The following is a 24001-nucleotide window of genomic DNA, read 5'->3' as shown; positions in this document are numbered from 1 at the left end:
GCGCTGCTGGGGTCTGAGCCCGGGTCTGAGCAAACGTTCGCGGGCGGACGGGCTGGGCGGGAGGGTGAGAGCGCCGGAGACCAAGCCCAGCCCCTCATTTCTAGGCCCTAGGACGAGATGGGGTGGAGTGAGAATGAGCTCAGGGGCTCCTAGAGGCCTGCTGGGCTCTGAACAGGAGTCCTCCGGCCTGGTTTTTAGCCCCAGCATGCTGCGCCTCAGGTTATCCTGTTCCTTTTCTAGGTCTCAAGTTTCTTTATCTGTAAAATGGGCCCAATATGATACTGTCCATTTCCAAGGACTCAGATCTGCAGGCGGCTGGGGGAGGGGGGCGGCGGCATCCCCTTCTCTAAATGAATAACCCTTCCTCCCAATTGAGTTGTGGGCCGGGGATTTAGCTCAGTGGTTCCACCGCCTGCCTCAAAAGCGCAAGGTCCCGAGTATCTCAAATTGTCCTAATCAGGTCGTGGCCGTTCTAGTTTTTATATAAGGAAACAAGCCAAGAGGCGACCAAGGTCACAGTGCCAAAGGTCAGAGTCAGAATATGAGTGCTGGGCTGTGTAATTTAAAAGCTCTTCCTCTTAACCTCTTAAGGGTCGAGCTTTCTCTCCCAAAGGAATGAATGAATCATTCAGGAGATATTTATGACGCCCCCGCCGGGCGCTTGGCACAGGGCCAGGTGTGGGCGATCTTCCATCTTCCGGGAACAGGGGACAGGTCCCTCCCTGCCCGCGCAGTCTGGCGAGGAGGCCCAGCACGCATTAGGAGGAACTGAGTGTGTGTGTGTGTGTGTGTGTGTGTGTGTGTAGGTGCCACGTGTCGTAGGGACAGTGACTAGGAGAGCAGCAGATGGGCACCTGGCAAGGCCTTCAGGAGAATCTGGGATCTGGTGGGGAAGGAGGTGAGAAACCCAGAAACAGAGCCAGTGTTCAAAGGCAGCAGCGCTTTCTGGATTGTCTACACTCTAGGCCTTTGGAGCTGAGAGCAGCTCATGGGCACTACCCTCCCATTGGAGGCTGGGCCTATGCTGGCTTATGGAGAGGGAATCCTTGATCCCCAAAGCAGGACACTCCACTTGGGAGCCCTGCCAGAGAGAGGGCTGCAGCTTCACCCTTATCCATAGGGGGCGCCCACATTTTCTTTTCCCTTCCAGCTCCAAAAAGGTGGTGGTGATGGTGGGGTGTGTCTGGGAGAAGGGCTGGGTACTGGGTCATGGGCTTTCACTGCCATTTACCATTTAAGTTAACCTTCACAGCAGCTTTGGTATGACTGACTGAGACCATTCTACAAGGATGACACCGAGCCTGCAGAGGGGCTATGTTCCCTCTTTGGGAGGGAGTGAGGAGCTGGACAGACTATTTCTATGAAAGGGCAGACTATGATAAGGACTTACTTCTCTTGGAGCAGCACAAGGCAGAGTTGAGGCCAGTCCAGTTCTGGTGTAAGCTTTGGGAGGCCAGTAGTGCAGGAACTGGAGTGAGTTTGAAATGAAATCTTGTCAGTTTCATGTTTAAGATCCTTCAGTGAGCTGGGAGCTGAGGCAGGAAGATTTCAAGTTCAAGCCCAGAGTGGGCAATTTAGCAAGGCCTTCTTTCTTTCTCTCTTTTCTTTTCTTTTCTTTTCTTTCTGACCCTGTTTCAAAAAAATAAAAATAAAAAAGGGCTGGGAGCCAGGCATGGTGGCACATGCTTGTATTCTCAGCACTTGGGAGGTGGGGACAGGATGATTGCCACCAGCATGAGGTCAGCCTGGGCTACCTAGTGAGTTCAAGGCCATCCTGAACTCCATAGTGAGACCCTGTCTCAAGCCCACCCCTTACCCTCCACCCCCAAAAAGTGCTGGGGATGTAGCTCAGTGCAAAGTCCCTAGGTTCAATCTCTGGTACCAAAAAAAAGCTCAGAGCTCATAAAGGAGGAAGACTGACTCCCTCCTCGATCTCTTTGGCTTCCTCCCTTGGCATGTGATCTCCCTGTCTCCCACTATGACGCCATCTGCCATGTGACAGAGTTAAGGATACCCTCAGCAGAGGCTGAATCAATGAGGCCACCCCATCTTAATCTTTCAGCCTCTAAAACAGTGAGCTAAAAATTTTTTTATAAGGTACTGGAAATTAAACCCAGGGCCTCAGACATACTAGGCAAGCTCTACCACTGAGCTACAGTCCCAGACCTTTTCTTAAAAAGTTCATTTTGATCTAGGGTCACGCTAAATTGCCCAGGCTGGTCTTGAATTTGCAATCCTTCTGCAACTGTCTCACAAGTAGCTGAGACTATAGGTATGTCCCACCATGCCTGGTAGTGTCTGTTCTTTATGATACTTAGCCTCCAACAAAAAGTGGACTAAGATGGGGGTTCTGAGGCACTGCTCCTACCCTGGCTTGGTCTCCTAGGTATGTCCACATTGTGAAAATTTGTGGTGTGGCACACTTAGGATTTGTGTGCTTTCCTGAATGTGTGATATACTTCAATACAACTTACACAAACACTGTGGCTGTGGGCTACACTGGAAATAGAAGCCAAGCTCCTTCTATGCCCACAAGCCCTGCGTGATCTGTGCTCTGGCCCGGCCGGCCTCTCTGAGCTGTCATGTCATCATCCCCCTCATCCACCTAGCTCCCAGCTCCTGTGCCTTCTGGTGTTCCTGACAGCTGCCAAGCCTTTTTCAACCTCTGAGACTCATGCTCGCTGCTCCCTCTACTTGGAAAGTGTTTCCTCTGCTGTCACCAAGACTGTGTCTTCTGTCTTCTAAGCATTGCCCTAAAGAGGTCACTTCTTCAGAGACCCTTCCAATTCCCCTACCTAAAGAAGCCCCTCCACCCTCACTAATGCCTCCCATGGCATGCTGCCTATTTCCTCAAAGCACTAGCTATAATCTGCAGTTATTTTGTCTTTGTTTACAGTTCACCTTATGTGTCTTCCAGTAGACAAATAATTGCTACCATATGATATATTTACTATTAGGTCAGGGCCAAGTGCTCTTTAACACCATGTTAAGGCATTGAACCCTTACCCTTGGAGAGCAAGTCGCAAGCAGCTTAGAGTCCAGGTTGTTGCTGCAGGGCCAGTTGGAGAAGGCCACAGCTCTGGTGTCTCTATCCCGCTTGAGCCTGCCTGCCAGCCCCTGAGCTTCTGGAGTGAGGGCCAGCTGCAGCACAGCTTCCTGGGCATCTTTACCACCAGCTGTCCTGGTGGGGATGTCTGTGTCTGTCCACCAACTTGAAGTGGTCCATGCACACGGTCCCGAAGGGCCTCCTTCTGTTCTTCTCTGGCTCCTGGGACAATCAGGACCGGATCCTGAGGAGCAAGGGCACTCAGGTGAGGTGCCGCTCTGGGCTCTGTCTCAGCCCCTGCAGGGATGCTGTGTGGAGTCAGCCCTCATTACCGATGAAAAAGACCTCAAGAAAGGAAGGGCCAGCCAAACCATAGGCTGCCGAGTTCTGGGCACAGGGGTGATGGAATGTGGGCTGCAAAGCCAGTGTTTCAGCAAGCAGTTGGCCATTTTCCAGGCCCTGGCTCAGCTTGTAGGCTATCAGCCACTTGTCTGCCCTGCACTCCATACAGGATCAACTCTCACTTTTTTTTCCTGCAGTACTGGGGATTGAACCTAGGGTATTCACACAGAGCCACATCCCCAGCCATTTTTATTGTTTACTTTGAAACAGGGTCTTTCTAAGTCACTAAGTTGCTCAGGCTGTGCTCAAATTTGTAATCCTACTGCCTCAGCCTCTCAGAGTGCTGGGGTTATAGGAATGTACTACCATGCCTGGCTCCCCATTGCTTTTTTGTTTATGGTATTTTTCCCTAGCTATGACTTCTCTGGCTTCTGGCTTCCCCTCTTTGGCCTGTTCTTCAGCTTCCTGAGGGCCAGAGCTCTCCAGGCCAGTGAGGAAGAAAGAGGCTGTGGACCTTCCTGCATTCACATTCGCTCTGCTTACATTCCTGGAGGAGCTTTATAAAGCTCAAAATGCCAGGTACAGGCTGAGCATGGTGCTGAATGCCTGTAATCCTGGCTACTTGGAGGGCTGAGGCAGGAGGATCACAAATTCAAATCCTTCCTGGACAACTTAGTGAGACCTTGGTGCAAAATAAAAATAATAAAGAGCTGGGGTGTAGCTCAGTGGTAGAGTGCTTCTGGATTTGATTCCTGGTACTACAAAAACAAACAAAAAATGCCAGACATATGAGGGCATGCTGGTGGGGAAAACCACTGCATCTGAGATCTGGCAGAACTCCAGAACTTTATTCTTGTTATAACCCTTAGGTCTGGGAGGTGGATGCAGTTCCTAACTCTTGGGCTCTGATGAGGAGTCCAAGTCTAGAAGAGCATGAATCACTGGGCCTGGCCACATGGAGCCCACAAGACCTAGCTCTAGATCCCTAGCCTCTTTTTTTCTCAAGATGTTCTTTAGCTTATAGGGCAGTTACAGAAAGCACTGGAGGTGGTGGCAGTTGTCACCAGTGGGTGGCTAGGCAGCCAGTTAGCACAGGCTCCAACATGCCTGGCAAGACAGGGGCATGAGCTCAAGTTTGGGCATGGAGCCCAGGAAGAGGTCAGAGGACTTGAGGGTCAATGGGGCTTGGCATGCCCACATCCAGCTGCAGAAGGATGCCCACTATTTGGACACTGTACCCTCAGGGTTCAGCACATCAGAACTGAAGCCTGGGTTGGGCAAGGTCATTAGTTTTAGAGGTCACCGTATCATCCCCTTTCTATGAGGAGTTTGGGATAGAGTGGGCACAAAATTTCCACAGTGGAAGAAAGAAGGAGAGAAGAGTCCACCTCAGGGTGACACCTTGGACTGTGTTCTATCTTTTTCTAACCTGGGAATCAGCAAAAGATTTTTCCTAGATTCAGTCAGCCAGAGACCACTGTTCAAATAGTTCCATTGCTTTTCTCCATGTGGGACATTCCAGCCTGTCATCCAGCTGTCACCATCCCTCAGGCTATATGCCTTAAGCTTCAGTCACAGTGCCCCACTCACTATTCCCTGGACACATGAAACTCTTTCTTGTCTCTGTGCTTTTGCTTAATGTAGTTCCTTTTGCTTGGAATACCCTATCTTTTTCTTTCCAGAGGATGTAAACTCCTCTTCATCCTTCAGAACCCTCTCAAAACCTTCCACAAATGATCCAGGAAGCCAGTCACTTCCCTCTCCCACAGTACCTGGACCTGCCCTCTAGCATGTTCATATATAGTGACTGTCCTGGATGTATTCATTTCTGTGCCTGCCCCTACTGGATGCTGAATACTTGAAGAACACATTTCATGTCTTATTCATCTCTTGATGTTTCAGGTTCAGCATGTAGCAGGTGCTTTGTCAATATTTAAAAATCAAGAACCCACATGTATAAAGTCCTTACATGCAGTTATGGTTTTCAGTGCATTGACTTGTATTGACTCATTTAATTTTCCCAACACCCCTTTAGTGAGATTTCCTTTGTCAGCCCCCAATTTACACATTCAGAATCTGAGGCATAGGGAGGTTACATCATGTGGCCAAGAACAAATGCTAGCAGGTGGCAGAGGTGGAGTTCAAACCAATAGTGACAATAAGCAATGAGCTGATGGATAAATAGATCAGTAAGAGGGCTGAAAAGAGGGGAAAAATCAGATGAAGAGGGACTTCCCTAGGATTGGGGAGGAAGCGCTCCCCCCTCTGAAATGATGAGGAAAAACCCTCAAACTGAATCCAGTCTTTGAATAAAGAAATACATTTTTCCCTCACTCCTTCCCACTCTCTCTCATTACTGCCTCCCACTCAAGAACTGAGAACTCTTAGGTAAAAATAGAAAAGCTGAAGGAGTTTGAAAGAAGTGTTCGGCAAAGCACCCTCAGACAGCTGTGACCCAGAGTGTGGTGGCCCTGTTGTCCTGAGAACCTGAGAAGGAGGGGCCTGGCAAGGCTGAAGACAGGCTATGGAGCTGTCCCTAGCAAGGCCCTTTGCCCAGGGGTCTAACCCAGGGGTTGAGATTTCCTGTCTCCCTTGGAGATGAGGTGCTGTGTCTCCCAGCCCCCTGTCCCAGTCCCTCTGGGACAGAAGCTCTAAAATCGTGCTGGGTTCCATCTGTTTCCTGCCCACCAGGCCTCCTCCACCACTTTGGGCCTGGGCCCAGCCTGCCTTCCTCTATCCCACCAGGAATTCCTCTCTCCCACCATGTGGTGTGCACCTATTTCTTGCTCCTCTTTCAGGACCCAGCTCATTTTTCCTTCTGTGAAGCTTCCCCAACTCGTAACAAGTCCCTGAAACTCACTTAAGCTAGATGTAGCCACAGAAGGGGATTTATCAAAAAGATTCAGCACTTCAAGGCAGCAGTGCAACTAACTAGATGTCCATAAATGACAGGATCAAGGACCGAGAGGCTGTCATAAGCACAAATGCTGTTTAGATTTCTTTTTATTTTTTTGGTACCTGGGATTGAACTCGGGTCCTTGCACTTGTGCAGCAGGCGGCAAAACCACTGAGCTAAATCCCCGGCCCCACAAATGCTGTTTAGCTTCCTCTTTTCCTTCTCTGCAGCTTCTTCTTGGGAAGGATGCACAGCCACAGCTCTCCCAGTTAACATTCTAGTTTAGAACTTCAACCTGTGCTGGTCTCAAGAGAGCACTCAGATTGGCTGCTTTGAGTCAGGTGATGGCCTCGATCTAATCCAGGAGAGTAAGTCACATGGTATAAACATGGCTGCCCATGGCTGTCCTTAAGAATGAAGGGAGGAGTAAGAGATGTTGCCAGGTGAAAATATTTCCCAAAAGGTTCCTCTAACACTGGCTCATGCTTCACTCTCGCTTTTCTGTGAAGCTAATCTCTCTCCACTAGTGCTTATTACATGTGGTTTGCAATCCTGTTTGTATCCTAATTCTGCTTGCTGTATGAGCTGGTTGAGTGTGGGCCCAGCTCTATGCATAGTACACATCAGGACCCCAGTGTGTAATGCACATAAATATGATCCCTGATCTAGTTCAAGGCCTCCATCCTGAATCTCTCTTCAGGGCCAACTTTGTGGGCATACAATCTGTGTGCACACATGGTTTAATGTTTGGCTGTTGCTATCTCAAAATTCTCAACAATTTTGGAACAACGCATCCAACGTTTTCCTTTTGCACCAGCCCCAGCAAATTCTGTAGCTTGTCCTACCTCTCCCACCTTGAGCTCCTCTTCCCAACCTATGTTAGTCTGCTCAGATTACTGTAACAAAATACTCCACACAGCGGTGGGGTAGGGGGCATGTAAAACAACAGAAATAGATTTTCTCATAGTTCTGGAGGTTTGAAGTCTAAAATCAAGATGCCATTAGGGTTGGTTTCTGGTGAGGCCTGTCTTCCTGGCTTGCAGACAACCTCCTTGCTGTGTATTCACATTGTCACCAATCAGCTGAGGGTTCTTTTGCTCAATTTGGATAGAAATTATGAACTGCCAAAGTGCAGCTTCCTTGATGTTAGCAGGTCCAGGTTTGAGTACTAGTGTCTCATCCCTTGGTGTTTTGGCTCTTGGTGTTACAGCTCTTGGCAGCTTCTAGCCACCCATTTTGGCTTCTCAGCAGCACTCCTATTGGCTTGTCACCCCATTTGAGGAGGCTATCTGGAGCTCTTCTAGCAGTTTCTGCTGCTTCTCTGGGGCTCTGTGCAAGTCACTGCTGATCATCACCACCAATCTTCCTTGGTCTCTGTCACCAGTCACTGCCTATCTCTCACTTGCCACTGGTTTATGCTGCCAGTTTCTAGAACTGTTTAGGGTTGGTAGCTCCTAGTGTTATCAACTCTTTTTAGTGCATCCTGCTTTGCCCATACTATATGAGATAAGACTCAAGAGTAGGTTTCTGGGACCACCTTAGGGAGGTGTTACTGGGACCTCTGCCACAGTATGGGGGGGCAGTACACAAGAAGGAGCCCTTCTGGACTGACTGGAGGAGTGAGAAAAATCATTGCCTTCTTTTTTTTTTTTTTTTTTTTTAAATTAAATACAGGAGTAGGTTGTGCATGCACAGTTTTGTACTTTTTGTGGATGTATTTGAGGACTTTCACAATAATGACAAGGGGGTAGGATCATCTGGAGGTGACAGGACAGACATGGCAGTCATCAGGACTGTCTGGGAGCAGTCATCTGAGATAGGTTCACGTTTCAAATTTTATGTGGCCAAGGCTGATATCTCCTAGAGTGGTGCAACTGCAGTTGTATGTGACAGTTCCTATAAACTTCAGGAGTAACAACTGCTTAATTGGCAGCTGCTACATCTCCACAAAGATGGCAGGTCTGAAATCATGATAGTTACTGCTTTCTAGAAATCTCCAGGAGGGCCACCCATGCTGATCTTGGTCCTTTCAGGTTTGAGGACTTAGGGGATATCAGTGATGGGCCCGTCTCTTCCTGATCTTTGCCCTGAGGTACATAGTTTTCTGGCAGCTCCTCAGAGAGATTGAAGCAGCTCCTGGAGTGGGGAAGAAGGGGGTCACAGCTGTCAGTCAAGACTGGCTCCTGTCACCAAGGCCTAGAGAGTGGCCTCTGCGGAGATGAAGAGAAGACCTTGGTCCTAGTCGCCTCAAACCAACCGTAGGGAGGCTGGAGGGAGGAGCACGACAGCTGCCAGTCAGATCACACCCCCTTCAGAGGGAAAAGGAAAGGGTCAGGCCACATTTTCTATCTCAAGATGCCCTTTCTGGATCTCTTGTATCCCTTCCTCTTCTAAGACTAACAGTTTTATTTGATTAGGGTCCCATCCTTATGACCTTATTTGACCTTAATTATCTCCCTAAATACAAGGGATTGGTTCCAGGACAACACTCCCCCCTCAACATCTTGGCTACCAAAACCTATAGATGTTCATGTCTCTTACATAAAATAGCTTAATATTTGCTATAACCTACATACATCCTCCAATGGACTTTAAATAATTTTTAGATTATATCACTGAATACAATATAAAGGACTGGGTTCAGATTTCCCTCCTCTGTGTCTTACTCCATTGGTGCTTCTGCCCTCCCTTTCACAATGGCCAATTTTGTGCCCATTGGGCCCACTGGTCCCTTTTATGATAGAGATATTTATGTATGTATGTATGTATGTATTTATACTGAGGGTTAAATCCAGGACTTTTGCACTGACCTACATCCTCAGTCACTAAATTGCCCAGACTGGGTTTGAACTTGTGACTACTGTGATTAGAGGTGTATGGCACCACATCCAGCTTTTAAAAAAATGCTTTTTTTTTGGTGGTGATAATGGGGATGGAACCCAAAGGGGCTCTACTATTGAGCTACATCCCCAGGTCTTTTTGATTTTTTTTTTTTTTGAGACAGGGTCTTACTATGTAGTTCAGGCTGGCCTTGAACTCATTATGTAGCCCAAACTGGCCTCAAACTCATGGCGATCCTCCTGCCTCAGCCTCCCAAGTGCTGGGATTCTAGGTATGCACCAGCATGCCTGGCTTTTATTTTGGTATTTAAAAAAATTTATTATTGTTGTTATTAGCTTTTTTTTTTTTGAGGTGGTCTTGTTATAGCTCAGTTTGGCCTTGAACTCATTATATAGCCCAGGGTGGCCTAAGGTCCTGGTGATCCTCCTGGCTCAGTCTCCCAAGTTCTGGAATTACAGGCATACACCACTACTCCCATCTAAAAAAATGTTTCTTGAGTACTAGGAATTGAGCCCAGGGCTTTGAGCATACTTTGAGGACTCTCACTGAGCTATACTCCCAGTTCTAAAATGTAGTAAGCTATAGAGTAGCGTTCTAAGTATGAATAAATGAGGTGGTTTTTTTGGTACTGGGGATCGAACTCGGGACCTTGCACTTGCAAGCCAGGTGGTGGCACCAATGAGCTAAATTCCCGGCCCCAAGAGTTTAACATTTTAAATATTGGTGTGGAAAATGTAACTCTGTCTAAGTCTCTAATAACTGAACTCAGCTCACCAGCCTGCAATTCTGCTCAGTGACAGAAAAATCTCTAATATTACCCCTTTAATATTGGCCATTTTCTTTTTATACTTAAGACTTTAATGTTTAAGAAAACCTTCCTCATATTTTTTCCTTTGACCAACAGTAGAAAATACACTGCACTTTGAAAACCGGTGCAATATTTAATCAATAATCATGTAGCAGGGCTGGGGATTTAGCTCAGTGGTTTCGCTGCCTGCTGCGCAAGCACAAGGACCCGAGTTTGATTCCCGGTACCCCCCCCCAAAAAAAACATGTAGCAAAAGCTTTAAAATATAATATTTAATAAGATGCACTCTGATACTTTAGTTTTTGGGTTCTGGAGATTGAACCCAGGGCCTTCTCACTGAGCTTTATCACCAGCATTTTTTTTTTTGGAGACAGGGTCACCTAGGCTGAGGAACTTGTGATCCTCCTGTTTCAGTCTTCCAGAGGGCTGGGATTAGAGCCAGGGACAACCATACCTGACCCCATTTTCTGCTCTTTTCTGTACTGTTTTATTTGATTCTGCTCTGTTCTGTTCATGCACTGAATTTCAGGAACCACAGAGGATCATGAAGCCAGCTTCTCTTGCTGCCCCTTTCCTCTTCCCAGGACAGATCAAAGGTTAAGTGTGGCTCTGGCATTAGGAAGGGGTGCCTCATTTCCACACCCTTCTCTCTCCTGCTCTTGAGGTGATCTTGCCCCATGACTCTGGGATGTTGGTGACAGTCCTTGCTTTATCCGCTGTTGCTGACCAGGCCACACGAAGGTGGCAACATCCTCCTTTCCTTTTGCCAGACCTTCTCTCAGCCTGAGTACCTGTCCTTGAGGGAGCTCAGGAAACATCTGAGCCTCTTCCATTTCCCTGGGGGTGCAAAGATGGTGACAGGACCTCAGCTTCCTAAGGTCTGAAGTCTTTTCCCAGCCTTCCAATTAGTCTGGTTTTGCCTCAGGCCTGGCTAAATGTCTCTCCTGGAGGTTTGTAGGCACCCAGTATTCCAGGGAGCCCTGTGAGTGCATCTCAGGCCAACTGGCGGCTGGATGCCTACCTCTTTCAACACCTCCTTCCACTCTTAGGACTCTGGGGACCCTCTATACCTGTGGCCTTCCTTTCCCCAAGAAGGCTGCAATTGATTGGAAGCTCCTGCCGGGCAAAGATCATTCTCAAGGCTATCTGTTCCTTCTGGGGCTTTAGAAAAGTCTAATTTGAAACCCCAAACTGAGCAATGATTTCTTTCTTCTCTGTATCCATCCTTCCCTTGGCAGGGACAAGTCATGGGGAGGGTCCCTGTGTTATGGGTTGGGGGCAGCTAGCTTCAGGGAAGGGTGAAAGGAAAGGAAAAACTAAAAATAACCACAGAATCAAAGTAATTCCCTCTTAAACAGATCAAAAGAATTTTCTCCTACACAGCTCAGGTGGAAGCCCTCCTCCTTTTGCCCTGGGAAGGTAAGATGCTTACCAGGTTGGTGGGCTGTGGAGTTCTTTCAGACATTCACTTATGTATTTGCAAATATATAGATGCACGTGGATTCGCATGGATGTTCTGCATCTGCAGCTTCTGCATCCGTTGTCTCCGCCAGCCAATGTTACCTTGCTGTTGCTGTGTGCTATGCAGTCAGGCCTGTGTCTGTACTGAACATGTATAGATAATTATTTTCCTGCTGTTAATCCCTAAGGAACACAGAATAACTATTTACATTGTATTAAGTATTATAAGTAATCTAACAATTTGGAGTATATGGGAGGATTGTATAAATTAACATGCAAATACTATGTCATTTTTCTATAAGGAACTTGAGCATCTATCTGTGGGTTTTTGGTATCCCTGGGGTCATGGAACTGAAACACAGACCACCAGGGCAAATGACAAACTCCTTAAAGTGTTACTGATTAAAAACATGATTTGAGTTTTCTTCTAAAGCAGCCAGGAGCTTAAAAGTGGTTTTTGCTGGGCCGGGGATCTAGCTCAGTGGTTTTGCTGCCTGCTGCGCAAGCGCAAGGACTCGAATTTCATCTCTGGTACCAAAAAAAAAAAAGTGGTTTTTGCTAAAACCCACGACTCTTCACCTGGGCCTACAGATGCCCAATAGATAAGTAAAGCACAACAAAGCTTGACTTTCATTTTATTTCCTTTATTACCTTAAAACTTTGGATCTAAGTATGTTAGCCATTTAGGAAAAGTTGGCAAAGTGGCCAGATGTGGTAGCATACACTTGTAATCTGAGCATTCTGGGAGGCTGAGGCAGATTGAAAGTTTGAGCCCAGCCTGAGCAACTTAGTGACTTAGAGAGATTGTGTCAGAATTTAAGGGCAGGGACCGGGGATTTAGCTCACTGGTTCCACTGCCTGGCTTGGAAGTGCAAGGACCCAAGTTTGATCCCTGGTACCAACAAAAAAAAAAAAAAAGAAAAGAAAAAGAATTTAAGGGCGAAGGGTAGTGGCTGGGAATGTAGCTCGGTGAGTGAAAAGGTCCTGAATTCAATTTCCAGTACTGAAAAAAAAAAAAAGTTGGCAAGACAAAGTTTATTAGCCCTATTTACTTAGCCCATCTCATTTCCCTTTAAGGCTCAGAATACAGGGTCATCTAGTTACCAGCTTTTGAAACTTCCAGTTCCAGAGCCCCACTCACTTCCTGTGCCCTCCTGTGCCCTGCACCCCACCATGACCCTCAAAACTCCAAAGCTATGGTCACCTTGGCTTCCAGCAGAGCCCCACATAGCTGAGATGACCCTAAAAATAGAGAAATCATCTCAGAGAAACTGAATTGCCCCTGAAGTCATGAGGGTTCCTTCTGAGCTACAACACCAGGACTGAGACAATGGTCTACTGGACCCCAGCCCACCACAGCGCCCTGTAAAACTGGTCTCCATTCTTTCAGGAACCAGCCTGTCCAACCCTCATGAGTGTACTTCCTCCAGACCCTCAAGCTAGAGTCCTTCCCTACTTTCTCTTGCTTTCCTTTGTTAAGGGGCCAGCATGATCTTTGTCAGCTTTTCAAGCTAAAGGTCATTTTCTCTTACTTTCCAATTAAAGCTTTTGCTTGTAAATTCATCCTGTTGCATTTGTTTTGACTTCCATTATCACGAATACAAAGACTCACACTAGCTGGTGACAGCTTCACTGTACAAGGGATGGCTGTTCAATTGATTTTTTTTTATATTGATCTTGTGTCCTGCTGAATTGGTGTACTAGTTCTAATAGATTTTGGTTTCTGTGGGTTCCTGAAACCAATTACCCTTGGATACTGAGGGACAATTGTGTGTAAAATATATCTGTATGTATAGATATATCTATTTTTATATATTAGATATTTATATATAATCACTTATTATATACATAGATATATCTCTCTGTCGAGAGAGAAAGAGAGACTGTATTATGCTGTTTAGAGCCACCTTGTCTGGGTTCAAATCCACACTCTGCTATTTACTAAGTATGCAACCTTGGGAAAGTTCTTATCCTCAGCTTTTTCATCTGTAAAATAGGGATAATAAGAGTAATGAACTTGGAGGATGTGCAAAGGACATTTCCGGTGAGGCAGCCCCTGCTGAGTGTTCTGCAGTGTTGCCATGATGACCGTCCTTGGCCCTGCAAGCCCTCCACAGGCATCTTGGCCACTGCAGACCGGTCCGATGTGTGGGCAGGCACATCACTCTCTCCTATGGATGGGCCAAGGTTGCTTCTGATTTCTCTTACTACAAATAGTGCAGTGGTGAACACTGGGCAGGTGCACTGTTATAGAAGTTACAGCCAATTTGCCTCCGCCAAAGCTGTAGCAGTTGCTACTCCTGCCTACGTGTTCCTAAACCCCAGTGACACCAGGCAGCAGTGGTCAGCTTGAATTTTGCCAATCTGATAGGAAGAGAATGACAGCCCTTTGCTGTTTTTTTTGTTTTTGTTTTTTGAGATAGTCTTGTTATGTAGGTTAGGCTGGCCTCGAACTCACTGCGATCCTCCTGTCTCAGCCTCCTGAGTGCTGGGATTATAGGCATGCACCACCACACCCCACTTTGCTGTATTGATTGCATTTCCTTGGTTTTTTTGTTTTTGTTTTTTTTCTTTTTCTTTTTTCCCATTAAGTTTATTGGTACATTTTCGGTATAAAATACAGTTACATTCATCATTGGGATATTGTACCTTTACATGAGTATCTTGGTTCTTATTTTTTTCCCCTTCCCTTGCCTTCCCTTCACCCCCTCCACCCTTCCCTATTTGCAAAGACCTTGTTTCCATTTTTTTTCCTCTTTTCATATTTTTTCCTTTCCCTTTTTATACCCCTGGTCTTTTAGACCTTTTCTTCCTGTTACACAATATCAGTTATACATTTTTAAAATTACAATATTAAGATCTAGGAGACATTACCACAGATTTTACAGAATTTAAAAGGATATAGAAAGCATATTACAAAAATCATTTTTGAAATAAATTTGACAACTTCTAAGAAGTACCTTGGAAGACAAATTAATGAAACTAACTCTGGAGGAAATATAAAATTTGAATAGGACCTGTTAAAGAAAGTATATTCCTAGCTTGAAAACCTACCTATATGACAACAGCAGGCTCATAAACATTTTAACTGATAAATTATATCAAACATTTAAAGCAGAAAAAAGAAGGAACACTTCTCCCCTCATTTAAGGAACTCAACATTGTGCTAATCCTAAAACTGGATAAAGATAATAGAAGAAAAAAGTATGAACATAGATAGATAGAAATTTGTTTAACAAAACAAACTATTGGAAGTCAGATCTGGCAGTATGTAGAAAGTGGTTTTGTTATAGGGATGGCAGTGTTGGTTCAGCATTGGAAGATCCACCCCCCAAAATCATCATTTAAACAGAGGAAAGGAGAAAGCCATATGATCCTGTCACTAGTTGGAGAAAAAGTATTGGACTAAATTCTACAGCTGCTCATGGTAAAAGCTATCAGGAGCCTAGAAGTAGAACAGAAACTTCTCAACAGATTAAAGACATGTACTCCATGCTTCCAGCGAGAATGCCTTATATAAATGGAGAAGATACAATGCTTTCTCCTTAAGGTGGGGAAAAAGGGCAGATATGGTTACTCTTTATCTGTCCATTAAACTTTGAAACCTGGTCCCCACCAAACTAGTCTGGCAATAAAATGACACAACTAGGATAGGATTGGCACGGCACAAGCAAAACCTTTATATGTAGATGAATGATCATCTACAGAGAAAATACTAAGAAATCTCTAGGAGCCCCTAGAATTTGTATTTGAATTTAGCAGGATCAGAAAACACAAGGTATATATAAAAATTCAGGTCTGTGTATACTTGCTATAAATGAAGAATTGGATATTGAAATTTAAAAGTTATGTAGGAGTACAAAGGACCTAGGAAAGTTAAAAACAAAAACAGTGTTATAAGACATTTAAGTACCTAATTTTAAGACTTCTTCTAAAGCTACAGTAATCAAGGCAGGGTTGGTGTAAGGAAAGACATATAGATTGTTGGAATAAAACAGAGAATCTAGAAATAGAACCACACATATATGGTCCACTGAGTTTTGAAAGATTATTTAACGTTAGCATTTTATAGAATATAAACTCAATTCAAGAGCCAAGGAAGAGATAGTGTTTTCAGCAAATGGCACTAGAACACCTGGTATCTGTATATAAAAAATTAACCTCAACCCTTTTTTTCCATACATGAAAATAACTTGAAGGGATCTATGAACCTAAATAAGAAAGCCTAAAAGTATAAAACCTGAAGAAGAAATTATAAGGGAAAATATTTATGAATTCAGGGTAGGCAAGAACTACCTAGGATACAAAAACCATGATGTATAAAAGAAAAAAATTGATAAATGAGATTCCATCAAAATTTAGAACTTTAAATGACATCATTAAAATGAAAAGTAGTCCTTAAACAGACCATATTTACAATACATATAACCTATGACCAGAATATATAAAGAATTCTTACAGCTCATTAATAGACAACCCCCCCAAAAATAGACAACTCAATTAAAATGTAGACATAAGAAGATGATAAATAGCCAGTATAGCACAAGGAATGGTGTGCAACTCTAGAATCAGAAAAATACTAATCAGTACAATAATAAGATTGAATTATACACTCATTAGGGAGATGAAGTTACAAGTTTTAAAAGCCTTGTCATGACTTTTTCTTTTTGTTGGATTCTCCCCCTTTGAATTTAATTTGTCACGCCCAGTGGATTCATTCTGCTGGGTTTCCTGGGGTTGTGTTCCTCATTGTCTTTTCCTAGGGTATTGTCTAAAATTTTTTGGAGTGCTGGTTTGGTATTCATGAAGTTCCTGAGGTGCTCTTTGTCATGAAAGTATCTTATTTCTCCATCAATTTTGAAAGATAGTTTTGCAGGGTACATCAGTCTGGGTTGGAGGCTGTTTTCCTTTAGGGCTTGAAATACATCACTCCAAGCTCTTCTTGCCTTGAGGGTTTGCACTGAGAAGTCTGCTGTGATTCTGATGGGCTTTCCTTTGCATGTGATTTGTTTCTTTTCTCTCACTGCTTGTAGAATTTTGATCTTCTGTTGGATTTCTGGAATCCTAACTATTATATGCCTATGTGTAGATTTTTTTTGATTAAGGCTAGCTGGAGTCCTATATGCCTCACTTATCTGTATGTCAAGTTCTTTCCCCCTCCTTGGGAAGTTTTCTGCCATCACTTCTGTGAACAGTTTTTTTGTGTCATCTGCACTCTCTCCTCTTTCTTCATTGACTCCAATCAGTCTTATGTTATTCTTCTTTGCATCGTCTAGCAGCTGCTGGATTGATTTCTCGTGTTCCCTTACAATTTTAAAGCAATTTTTCTTTTCCTCCTCAGTAATTGCAATCTTATCTTCTATATGTGAAATTCTATCCTCACATTGGTTCATTCTGCTGCGCAGACTTTCGATGGAGTTTTTAATCTCTTGGAAATCTGTTTGTATCTATTTTATGGATTCCATTTGTTTCCTATGTTGGGATTCCATCATGTTCCTCAGATCCTCTATTTTTTTATCTGTGTCCTCTCTAGATTTATTAATCATGTCTTGCACCATGAGCAAAATCTTTGCTGTTATCTGAGTAATTATTTCTGATTTCATTTTTCCCAGATCCTCTTTTGTTGCCAGTTCAGAGAGTCCAGGTGGTTGAGTATCAGATTGTTCCATCTCATTTCCCTTTGGGGTTGCTGTAGGTGATCCAGAAGTCTGTTTTTGAGACTTGTTTACGTGTCTTCTCATTTCCATGGGAGGGGGTGCTTCTGGAGCCCACATGGCTCACCTTCTCTGCCCTAGGAGCTTGGGATGGCAGTGGGGGAGCTTCCTTCTGGGTTCTGGGACTGGCTCAGCTTCTCTGCCCTAGGAGCTTGGGATGGAGGAGGGGAGCTTCCTTCTGGGTGCTGGGGCCAGCTGAGCTTCTCTGCCCTAGGAGCCTGGGATGGCAGTGGGGGAGCTCTGCATTTCCTTGTTGCAGGGTGGCTGGGCATCTCTTCTTGATCTCTCTGTGCATTTGCTCATTTTCTTCCTTTGCTCATTTTTCTCATGGGTTGTTGGTCTTTTTAAAAAATTAATTTATTTTTTAATTGATACATCATTATTATTATTATTTTTGTTCTTGGATGTTATGTAACTTATTACTACAAATCTTGTCCTTGTTTCATGTGTTGCAAATATTTTCTCCCAGACTGTCTTTGCTTGTTTATTTGAGATAGGGTCTCTCTATATAGTTCAGGCTGGCCTTGAACTCACTATGTATTCTAGGCTAGCCTTGAACTCACAGTTATCCTCCTGCCTCAGCCTCCCAAGTTTTGGAATTACAGACATGTGCCATGATGCCTGGCTTTTTCTTTTTAAATACACTGATTTAGAATAGTTTTAGGTTTACAGAAAAATTATGGAGACATATACTTCACATTAAGTTTTCCTTTTAACTTTTTTTTGAAATAGGATCTCATTCTATAGTTCAGATTGGTTTTGAACTCATGGCAATCTTCCTGCCTCAGCCTCCCAATAGCTGGGATTACAGACGTGTGCTACTGTGCCTGGCTTCCTTTTATCATTTTACATTGGTGTGGTATATTTGCCACAATTAATGAACTAATAACTCATAACTGAGGGTATGGGTTTTGGGAGAAAAATCACAGAAAGAAAGTGCCATTTTTGTCACTGTTGACATTGACCTTTATCACCTGGCTGAGATAGCATCTGTCAGGGTTCTCCATTGTGAAGCTACTCCTTAATCCCTCTCTCATCTCATCTTGTTTTTTTTTTTTTTTGAGACAGGGTAACTCGTGGTGATCCTCCTGCCTCAGCCTCCTGAGTGCTGGGATTACAGGCATGCACCACCACACCTGGCCATACACTCAGGGGCTTTGCCCTGAGCTATATCCCCCCCCATATATATTCATATATGCATGTTGTTGTTTTTTTTGGTACAGAGGATCAAAAAAAATTTTTTTTTGAGACAAGATTTCACTAACTCACTAAAATGATTGATGATTGATTGATCGGTCTGGGTTTGAACTTTTGTTGTTGTTTTTTGAGGCAAAGTCTCCTTTGTAGTTCAGGCTGGCCCTGAACTCATTATGTAGATCAGTCTGACCTTGAACTTGCAGCAATCCTCCTGCCTCAGTCTCCTGAGTGCTGGGATTACAGGTGTTTTCTGTCGATGAGAAAGTGGACTCTCTCAGCAATTAGCCACACCAGAGCTAGCAAGAGACAAAATCAGGGTTTGTACATTTAGGTGCAGAAGCAAAGTCCACAGATGCCTGTCAAAGTCCACTTAGCAAATTGGTGGCTCTGCCCAGACCCCTCCCTCGGACCAGGCCCCCTCTGACATTACTGAGTCTGTTTCTCGCCCACCATGCCAAGCCCTGGCCTTGGCCTTCACCTCAAACTGCCCACTCCTGACTCTCCTCCAGTTTATGTGCTTTGGCCACCATGGCTTCTAGCACTGACAGGAAGGGACCCAGACTTCCTAGCAAATAAACACTACCCACAGATTCCCAAATATACGGAAATAACTTCCTTCTGCCACATCCCAATTAACTCCAAGTATCTTACCTGCCTTCTGACCCTCTGAGTGACAAGTTCTGGGTCCTAAATCCTCTTTGGGACAGCATGTGGCCTCTCCAGCACGGTGGGAAGGAAAACAGCACTGTGTGATGTGATCAATGATGACGGTGGCAACAACAGCAAGGACAGAATATAGGCACCCCCAACCCATCCAGTATCCATCAGATAGCTTTAGCAGTGATAACTCAGGGCTGATCTTGTTCATCTACATTCTTGTCCATTTCCTTCACCTTCTAAGAAAATCCCAGACATTGTATTGTGCCATCCATAGAAGTTTTTAAAAATCCAAAAAATGAAGAGTCTGTTGTTAATATGAATATTACAGTTGTCACTTGATATCCTTGGGAAGTTGGTTCCAGGACACCCAGGATACCTAAATCTGAGGAAGCTTAAGTTCCTTGTATAAAATGGTACAATATTTTCATATAGCCTATGCACACTCTCCTGTATGTGGTTTTGTTTTTTGAGACAGGGTCTTACTATGGAGCACAGGCTGTTCCTGAACTCACTATGTAGCCCAAGCTGTCCTCGAACTCATGAAGTCCTCCTGCCTCAGCCTTGTGAGTGCTAGGATTACAGGCTTACGCCACCATGCCCAGCCTCCTCTTGTATACTTTAAATCATCTCCAGATTATGCATAATACCTAAAACAATGTAAATGCCATGTAAATAGTTGTTACACTATATTCTTTAGGGAATAATGACAAGAAAGAAAAGTCTGTATGTATTCAGTACAGCTGTAATTTTCCCCCAGTATTTTTTTGTGTGTGTGTGGTACCGGGGATCAAATCCGGGTCCTTGCGCTTTCAAGGCAGGCGGTGGAACCCCTGAGCTAAATCCCTGGCCTCCCCCAGTATTTTTGATCTGCAGTTGAATCCACAGATACAGAATGCATAGATACAGAAGGCTGACTATAAAATTTTCCCTTCTAAAAAGGAATAGTCAGATCATATTATTAAATATCTGGTCATTGTTAAAGTTTTAAATGTTTCTCTCTTTTTTTTTTTTGCTTCTTTTCTTCTCTCCCTTCTTTCCTTCTTTCCTTTTTTAAAAAGTTTGTTTGCTCCAAATAAAGTTAATACATTATAATCGGTTAATTTTTCAGTTTTCCTTTAATCTAGAGTTTCCCACTCTCGCTTTTTTTCCTTTGCAATTTATTTGCTGAAAAAAAAAATAAGCTGGGCTGTTTGTCCTGTAGGGGTCCCTACAATCTGCACTTTGCTGGTCATAGCCTCATGGTGTAGTTTAACATGTTTTTCTGTCCCAGGGGTTCTTGGAAATTGGGACTTGGATATGAAAGCTTGATAAAATTCAGCTGTGACTTTTGGGGCAAGACTCTCATGAGTTTCTCCCATCAGGAGGCGCATACTGCCTGGTTGCTTCTTGCTTGGTGGTGTTATGTATTGCTTTAATTTAATTTAATTTAATTTTTTTTTTTTGGTACCAGGGATCGAACTTGGCACCTTGTGCTTGTGAGGCAGGAACCAGAACCACTGAGCTAAATCCCTGGCCCTGTATTGCTTTAATTTTAAACTGATCCTTCTTCATCTTCCTGTCTTTCCCACTTTCACTTTTTCCCTAATAAAAGTTATGAGTTACACACAGTCCCCAACATTCCAGCTATCCTGAGTCACCATGCCTTTGCCTGTGTTCTTTCTCCTGCTGGGTACACCCTCCTGATTCTTCCACTGCGGTTAGGGTCACCCTCTCCCCAGGCGACCTTTCTGGATGCCTACACTCCTAGTGCTAACTCTGCCTTTTTCTTGCACCTTTGTACCCCAAATGGCTGGGAGAGTGTGGGTCATCCTCGGGGTTGACCCCTGGTGGCCTTGTGGAGAGGGATGTGTTCTCTTGCCCTCTCTGAAGTCCTCTGAGGGAGCCTGGCCAAAAAATGGTCAGGTTGACTGCTTATGTCCGGGACTCAATGAAGGGAGTTGGGGCCTGGCTGGGTTGGGGTGGGGAGGAGCAGCTGCAGCCATGGTGAGGGTGTGTGTAGTGAGGTCCGAACACTTTCCTCCCACACCCTGTCCTGTCCCCTTCCCTCCCTGGCAGGCTCTAAGTGGAGGCCCTTCTTGGGAGCCCCCAGGGTGGCCATCTAGTCTGTGGCTGGCCCACTTTCCCAGTTCCTGAGGGCTCCTCCTCTCTGCCACCCACAGCCCTGCTGAGGCCAAGAGCAGCTGAGGTGAGCTGGGGACATGCCGGGCTCGGGCTCAGGAGCCAGGGTTCCCGGGCTGTCCTCTGTGAGCAGGCACTTCTGTGGGCTGGCCTTGGGCTCAGCACAGTGTGTGCCTTGGCCCGTCTCATCCCCTGGTGGTCTTGAGCCAGGAGCTATTATTAACAGCCCCATTTCCCAGAGGAGGACTCTGAGGTTCAGGCAGGGACCTCCCCAAGGTCACATGGGGAGAATTCCCTGGAACTGGCTACTAAGAACCAGGAATTGATGAACTGCCCTATAATGTTTTGCATGCATTAACTCAACAAAACAACCATGTGAAGAGGGACTGCTATTTTTTTTTAACAAACAAGGAAATCAAGGCACAGAGAGGTCAAGGATTTGCCTGACGTTACCCAGCTTGTAAGTAGTGGAGCCAGGATTGAAACTCAGGCAGTTTGGCCTCAGATCTTTTACAAATTGCTCTCCAGCTTGATGATGAGGGTGATGAGAAGAGAGGAGAAAAGTGTCTCTCAGGACACAGTGCTCTTGAAGCTTGCAAAACTTTTGTACACTTGGCATCTCATGTGCCCTTCTGCCCAAAGGAGACAGAGATAACCATCCCTATCTTACAGAGGAGAAATTAAGGCCAGAGGAGCAGAATGATTTACCCATGGTCACCCAGCAAGTTAGTTCCAGGGAAGGGGCTTGGGCCACAGGCTTGACACTCAGGCCTGGCCCTCCTCTGGTTCCCTGCTGGGCTGTGCACACTGAGCCCCATGCCTCCCCAGGAAGGAATGTTGGGTCTGTTGGAGTTGAGGGCCCTCCCAGCCTACATCTGTAGCCTGGCTCTGACACAGGCTGGGGACAGTGTTATCTGCTCGCCTCGCTGCATTCCCCATTAGTGCAGCTGAGCGGCCCTATTTCTCCTGCAAGGTGTTTTTTCTACCTGCTCACAGCCTTCTCCCTGGCAGGAAGCTTGCAGGAGGCTGGGGGAGGGGGTTCAGCCAAGCCCAGAGTGTCACACTGGTTCAGGAATCAGGGGCCTCCATTGAACCTCCCTCACATGCTGCCTCAGTGAGCATTTATTCCATTCTGCTTCATAGCAGAGCAGTGGCTGTCTGTCTGTCTGTCTGCTCCCTAGACAGACTGTGAACTTATCTAAGGCACAGGTCACATGTAAAGATCAACTCTTCCCAAATTTTTCTTTTCTTTTTTTTTGGTACTGGGGATTGAACTCAGGACCTTGTGCTTGCCAGTGAGGTGGCAGCACCACTGAGTTAAATCCCCGGCCCAGATCAACTCTTGATAAGTAGTGAGCTCCCCACTCCTGGAAACATGGTAAGACAGCTGTATGAGGCAGGGATAGTGATTGGGAAAGACTGGAGCTCAGTGGAGTAAGCCAGGGGGCCTCAGATCCCTTTAGCTCCTAGCTATAAGATCCCCCAAGAAGACTAGCAGAGACCCCTTGGCCAGGTCGGCTGAATTAGAACAAAGAAGTGTGAGACAGACTCAGCTATTAAGCTGGCACTGGCCCAGGTGAGGAGGGAGAAGCCCAGACCTCTGCCTTGTGCCTCTGCATGGGCTGTGGTGACCACCTCCACTAGGGATGTCTCTGAGGGTGCTACATTGTCACCTTACCTGATGTGAGGTACAGAATGTCCTTGGAGAGGCTGGTTCGCTGGCTGGTTGGAAGCTGACCCACCAGGAAGCTACCTCACTTGGGTTCCTTCTTCAAGAGGTGTGAGTCCTCTGGCATGGGATGAATCTGTGGAGGCTGTGGCTATAAAGAGCACCCCCTAAGGTCTCGGAATGTAGCTCAGTGGAGCAGCATCTGCCTGGAAAGCACAAGTCCCTGAGTTTGACTCCCGGTACAACCCCCCCCCCCCCAAATACCCCTAAGCCAATGGCTTAGCTCAATGGAGGTCTGTCTTTGTACCTATGTTCCAGTGCAATCAATGGCAGGGACTCTGCTCCAGACCTAATTCCCCAAACACACTATGAGTTTCTTGCAGCTGCTGTAATGTTACCCCAAACTCAGAGGTTCAAGATCAAGGCCAAACTTCCTCTCCAGGCTCCAGGAGACAATCTTCTCTCACCTCCTCTAGTTTGTGGTGGCTGCTGGGAATCCTTGGCTTCTTGGTTTGTGGCCACATCACTGCAACCTTTGTCTCCAGCTTCAAAGTGCCTCTGTATTCTTTCCTTTGCATGTTCCCCTAATGAGGACACTTATCACTGGATTAAGATAAAACCAATCTCTTTATCACCCTTGATTTTTTTTTTTTGTACCTGGATCGAGCAGGTCTTTGTGCTTGCGAGGCTGGCGGTGGAACCACTGAGCTAAATCCCCGGCCCTTATCACCCTTAATTTTGTCTGCGAAGACTTTTTATTGGAGGGAGTCACCATCAACCCACTTTATACCTGATCTCTAACTGCTCTGAGGATGAGCCCAGGATTCTGGGAGGGTACATAAGGGACACCGGCCCAGCCTGGGGGACACAGGGGTGACATTTGAACCAAGGATAAAGAGAGAATAAAGTAGGAAAAGGAGGGGTAGGCCAGGGATTTAGCCCAGTGGTTCTACCACCTGCCTCACAAGTAGAAGGTCCCGAGTTCGATCCCTGGTATAAAAAACAACAATAAAAAAAAAAAAAGAAAAAGAAAAGAAAAAGGAGGAGTAAATAATATTTTAGGCAGAGAGAAGTGTATGTACAAAGGCTCTAAAGTGATAAGGGGCCAGTCTTTCCATGATCAGAAAGGTCAGTGTGGCCACAGTGTGGGAACAGAGTGGGAGAACGGCTGGAATGGGGCAGGAGGTGACAGCAGGCACAAGTGCCTGCAGAAGTTTGGAATGTTAAGAAGGTGTTATACGCCCCCCGC

At 45.4% G+C, this 24001-nt stretch overlaps 2 long non-coding RNA genes across 3 annotated transcripts in view; one reads left to right on the top strand and one right to left on the bottom strand.

The window, feature by feature from the left end:
* LOC106009974 (uncharacterized) overlaps window positions 1-24001 on the top strand; it is a 31607-nt gene that overhangs the window by 1268 nt on the left and 6338 nt on the right. The window lies entirely within an intron of this gene.
* LOC147829519 (uncharacterized) lies at window positions 9380-23336 on the bottom strand. The gene is made up of 4 exons (XR_015448855.1): window positions 23060-23336; window positions 22762-22958; window positions 18957-19050; window positions 9380-18601 (listed from the first exon to the last, which is right to left on the bottom strand). It is a non-coding gene; the product is annotated as an uncharacterized LOC147829519 (long non-coding RNA).

This window comes from Heterocephalus glaber, unplaced genomic scaffold (genome assembly GCF_053883595.1).
Source record: "Heterocephalus glaber isolate CG9 unplaced genomic scaffold, H.glaber_assembly_v1.0 deba00000594, whole genome shotgun sequence".
NCBI classification, from domain to species: Eukaryota; Metazoa; Chordata; class Mammalia; order Rodentia; family Bathyergidae; genus Heterocephalus; species Heterocephalus glaber.
Note: the sequence above shows the minus strand (reverse complement) of the source record. Positions and strands in the feature narration are given on the sequence as shown.